At 30.8% G+C, this 5,945-nt stretch overlaps 1 non-coding gene across 1 annotated transcript; it reads left to right on the top strand.

Moving 5' to 3' along the window:
- The first annotated feature begins 537 nt into the window (after positions 1 to 537).
- TRNAY-GUA (transfer RNA tyrosine (anticodon GUA)) lies at positions 538 to 621 on the top strand. The gene has a single exon. It is a non-coding gene; the product is annotated as a tRNA-Tyr (tRNA).
- Positions 622 to 5,945: the final 5,324 nt, after the last annotated feature.

Genomic DNA, 5,945 nt, shown 5'->3' on the forward strand with positions numbered 1-5,945 from the left:
AAAATAAAAAAAGAATATTTTTTTTTCTAATATTTATTATTTTTGTTTATTTTAGAGGTTTCCTCTAATCACTACTAATCACTATTTTCATTTGATATTCTATAATATAAGTAATATAACTATATATTCCAATTTGCAAATTTATGTATATTATTTAAATGAAATAAATAAAAAAAAAATGCAATTTAAAATAAAATAATTTCTATATAGAATTATATGGGGAATGGTGATTAGAATGAACGATTCATAAATAGAAATCACAAATAAAAAAATTTCGATGGAATAATGAAAGAAAGAAAAATACGTCGAATTGCATCATATTAGTCCATTATATTTATTTTATATTGACAATTTCAAAAAACTATTCATACTATGATCATAGTATGATGGCAGTCGGGCAAGTATGCCCCCATCGTCTAGTGGTCCAGGACATCTCTCTTTCAAGGAGGCAGCGGGGATTCGACTTCCCCTGGGGGTAGGGTACTACGAAAGGAAGTTGATCATGGATTATCAACAAGCTTGGAATTGATTCTTCCCGGGTCGATGCCCGAGCGGTTAATGGGGACGGACTGTAAATTCGTTGGCAATATGTCTACGCTGGTTCAAATCCAGCTCGGCCCAATATATCGCGTATCCACCATAAAATGATATAACCTATTTGTCCTTCTACAGAAATACTTGACTTGATATGAAAGAATAAAAAAAAAAACTCTTTTTTTATTCATTGACAGATTGATAATCAATCAATTTTACAATAACGAAAAAATAAATATTAATCCATGCTTCTCACACTAAAGTCCATGTCTCCGCGCATATCAATCTATTACTTTATTACTCGCGTCTCTGTCTGGTAGAATATGACAATTCGAATCAAAAATCTACATAGAAAGGTTTGAAGGAAATTAAATCAACAACATATGTTGTACACTTTATTTCCCTGGGATTGTAGTTCAATTGGTCAGAGCACCGCCCTGTCAAGGCGGAAGCTGCGGGGTTCGAGTCCCGTCAGTCCCCGATGGATCCAAATCCAATAAAAAAAAAAATACATCAATTAATCTCTTCCTTTCCTGTGAAAGAGAGAACAAATAACATAACTGAATTTTATTCCAAACGGGATCTCTCTTATTTTTTTTCCACATTTTTCAACAAAAAAATATGGGAATTTTGATTTCTTCAACGAGTACTAATTGATGGGAGAAAGACATATGTGCCATATGTGAATTACCACAATTATTGGTAGCATCATATTCAGGATTCGAAGGCGTACTGGGTCTAGTTGATTACGCCCGATTTTTCTAATGAAATAGAGTACTATACGTTTCCGGAAAGCACATACATAAAGGGAATTTGGACGATACAAAATAAAGTTTACATAGTAAACTTTGATCTAATTTTTCGTCTGAAAGCAAAATATATCCGTTCTGGCTCCGATTTTTTGTAACCTCAATTAGTAAATTCAATTACTAATTTGAATTTGAAATAATCTATCTTATTAAAATTTAACACTTAACTTTTGATATATACGTCCCACTACTAATTCAAGGAAAGAGGATATTAATACAAACAAGGATCCCATCTATCTCTCTTAGTGAGGTAATTAAGAATTTTTGAAAGTTTTAAGTTTCGTTTTTATTTCTTTTTTTTAAGAAGATTTTATAAGTACAAAAAAAGGAAGGAGTTTAGTTCGAACCTACCTCCTTTTCCTTTTTTGAATTTCGCTGCTATTCTTTGCTTGAGTTTGTTTATAAACAATGTAAGGGTAAAGGTAGTCTGATGAGACTTCATCAGATGATTGCATTGAATAAGAGGGCAGTAGATTATAGAAAAGAAAGAATGCAAAAAATTATAAATAAAAAAAAGTAACGAAATTCTTGATTGCATCAGGAATCCCATTTTGTTTAAATTCGGTATGGATAAAAGATCTTCCTATGTTATACTATTCAATTCTCGACGATGAATCGATTTGATAGCTCCGATATTGTTATTCATGATATTTTAATACGATTCGATATCATCGAGATGCAACGCATCCCCTTGAATTTACAAGCGAAACATTTATCATCTCTATGGGATTAAATCCCGAGTTATTGCGAATAAAAAATGAAACGATGATATTATGGAAGTAAATATTCTCGCATTTATTGCTACTGCACTGTTCATTCTAGTTCCGACCGCCTTTTTTACTTATAATATACGTAAAAACAATCAGTCAAAGTGATTAATTTGAATTAACCTTGACGTTTTAGTTCTTATCAATGATTGAAGATAAGAAAAATGAAAAGCATTAAAATTTCGCGTCTTAAATGAAATTGGCGGACTAGAATTATCAGTATTCTACGAGAGAAGTATTCGATAAGATCCGATAGTATGGTAGAAAGAAATATATGAATCCTTCTACCATACTATCTATTATTGTTATTGAAGTGTATAAATATAAAATTGTACTCTATAAAAATAGAGGTTGAATATCGATCAATTTGAATATAGATGAATATACAATATATATCTTTCTATTTATATATAGATATCATATCAATTACATATATGTAATATTAATCTAATATACATAGTGGCCCAATTCTATTTTCTTTGCTTCATAATTCATGTTGATTAGAATGAATCTGAAATCAAATAATCGAAAGGCCACTAATTTTTTTTTAGCATTCGAAAGAAGTAATTGATTGAGCAGTTGACAGATGATCCAGGAGTTCGGTTCCATGGGAACTTTTTATCTTCGGATTTCGAAAAGAATTAGCAAACCCCATTTTTATTTAACGTTTGAAGCATGATATGAAATGAGTTCCCTAAAACAAGAAAAAATCCTATTTTGAAAATAACTAAAATACTAATAATAATAAATAAAAGAAGTGGTAAGCACGTAATATGTGGGTGGCTACCCCGAGGTACTATCTTATTTATGAGGTAGTATATTATTATGCGTAGTATCTCATTGGACAACCACTATGTCTATGTTCTTTCGTGTTGAAAGTATGGATCCACTTAAAAACTTATAATCCGAACTCTTTTTTTTTTTACTTTTCAAAATAAAAGAAAAAAAGTTTTGCAGAACGATCTATAAAATAAACCAAAAACAATACAGTTTTATTTTTCAATTAGTAGTACTTCTAGAGTCCACTTCTTCCCCATACTACGAGGGAAAGAGAAAATGTAAAGACTACCATTAAAGCAGCCCAAGCGAGACTTACCATATCCATGTGAATTATGTCCCCTATCTCTATGAATATAAAAGAATTATTCCATTATTGCTCACTAATAATTATTATTCACTAATAATAGTGGAATCACTAGCGCATAGTCAAAAAGAGATTCGGGCACAACACCATTGATGAAACAATACAAAAAATCGAATTATCCCAAGTTATTATATGATTTCTAGTATAATCGAAAAAATTCAGTACAAATAAATAAAAGAGGCAGAAAAACTCTTGGAAGTATCAAAAGAATGTTAGTAACATGTAGGAATAATAAGACCTAGTCTTTCTTTTGTTGTCCTGCATTTCATTACATTAAGTAAAAAGTCTCAAAATAGAGAATCAAGATAGTATCTATCACATAACCCTACTATTATTCCTTTCTCATTTGATCTAATCTTTACTGTCCCCCCCGATTGTTTCATAGAGACAATCGGAAGATGGGATGGCCTATTACATGCGTGGTTAGAGCTTATCGAAAAGAAATAAGTTCTTTTTTTAAGATTAAAATAAAAAAAAAGCCAATTATTCATTCAATATAATATTGATTGAATGCTCGAGTACTCAGATACTTTCATGAGTCCGTATATCAAGTATCTTCCTCCTTTCCGTAAGGAAAAATGAAATTATATTCCCTAATTCAAGACCCAATGAGTAGACACTACATTAGTAGTCGAAGGGCTATCATCTCAAGATTTAACGATTATTTTTCATTACTCTACTAAATTCTGGAAACGAAACCTATACGCAAGGATTTATAACATTTTAGAGAACCCCAACGATGCTTAGAATCAAGCAAATCTAAAGATGCTTTTCTTCTAAAAAAAATGATAAAGTTTATATCAGCAAAACAGAAGAGGGTATTTTGATTCTTTTGTTTGTTGCTGAGGCGACACCCGGATTTGAACTGGGGAAAAAAGGGATTTGCAGTCCCCCCGCCTTACCGCTCGGCCATGCCGCCAAAACGATACCAAAATATTGGATTGGCTCTATCTCTTAGATAGATAGTATCTTACAACACACAATATCTAAAACGAAAAACCGCAAAAACTTTGCTTTTTCTATTGAAAAAAAAATGTGGATTTTCATTCACAAAAGCAAAAAATCAGGACAAATGGGAACCGTTAACTTTAACTATTGACTGTGAATTCATAAATGATTCTTGGATTGAAATTGCAAATTCGGTTTCCCTAATGATATAAGAAAACAATCCAAAAATGGATACCTTACCTAAATAAATAAAAATTGATAGATAACTAATCATTACTAATCCATCCGTATTGATTCGTTTCCATAACCATAAAAAAATCCTTATTAATGACAATTTTAATAGCGATTATGAGTATATGTAAACCCCAGAACATAAACGATTACTATTATCTAAATCTAATATCTTATATATATATAAGATGTTTATAGGAAATGTTCGGAATTCTGTTTTTAGAATTTTTTTTTTCATTATCATTAAATAGAAAATATAAATTTTTGATAGAGTACGACATGTGATGTTCCCCATAGAACTGTAATAAAGGAGGCGATATATATAACTAACTATATATATATATCTGCACATGTTTATTAATAAATACAAGTCCTTATACATACTTCAATCGCATTCTACGAATTCTACTAAAAAAAAATATAGGTATAGGTAAAATATCTCTCTTCTATGCGAATTTTTTTTAACAGTGAAATCTACGAAAAAGTTCCATGTTGTTAAATAAAAAAAATTCTATATTGTTTCTTCAGATCAAATCCCGAATCTATTTATAGTACCCAATCCGATTGGAATATCATAATAATGGTAGAAAATTGACTCACTTTTGTTTTTGATATAGATATTTTATACAAAACTCCATAATTCTAAATAGAATTTACCAATTCATTGTAGTTGTTGCAAATTCCAATTTAATTTGAGTATCAAAGTCTCTTTATTCCTACGTTCATATGTATTTCATGCATTACATCTATTACACCTATGAAGTTAGGTAAAATTTCATGTGATTCAGTAAACATAATATAAATTCCATCATTGCTAGATCGATCCATTTTAAGCAAATAATGGGATTTTTTTTATAAATGGGAAATAAATAAAATGCTTGGGGGTGGAAATGAGAGAATGTCTACAATACCTGCGTTTAATCAGATACAATTTGAAGGGTTTTGTAGGTTCATTGATCATGGCTTAACAGAAGAACTTTCTAAGTTTCCAAAAATTGAAGATACAGATCAAGAAATTGAATTTCAATTATTTGTGGAAACATATAAATTGGTAGAACCATTGATAAAAGAAAGAGATGCTGTATATGAATCACTCACATATTCTTCTGAATTATACGTATCCGCAGGGATTAATTTGGAAAACCCGTAGGGATATGCAAGAACAAACAATTTTGATTGGAAACATTCCTCTAATGAATTCCCTGGGAACTTCTATAGTAATGGACTATACAGAATTGTCATCAGTCCAAATATTGCAAAGCCCCGGTATCTATTACCGGTCAGGAATTGGACCATAACGGAATTTCGGTCTATACCGGCACCATAATATCTGATTGGGGAGGAAGATTAGAATTAGAGATTGATCGAAAAGCAAGGATATGGGCTCGTGTGAGTAGGAAACAGAAAATATCTATTCTAGTTCTATCATCAGCTATGGGTTCGAATCTAAGAGAAATTCTCGAGAATGTTTGCTACCCTGAAATTTTTTTGTCTTTCCTGAATGATAAGGAG

Source organism: Cucumis melo, unplaced genomic scaffold (genome assembly GCF_025177605.1).
Source record: "Cucumis melo cultivar AY unplaced genomic scaffold, USDA_Cmelo_AY_1.0 utg001711l, whole genome shotgun sequence".
Classification (NCBI taxonomy): Eukaryota; Viridiplantae; Streptophyta; class Magnoliopsida; order Cucurbitales; family Cucurbitaceae; genus Cucumis; species Cucumis melo.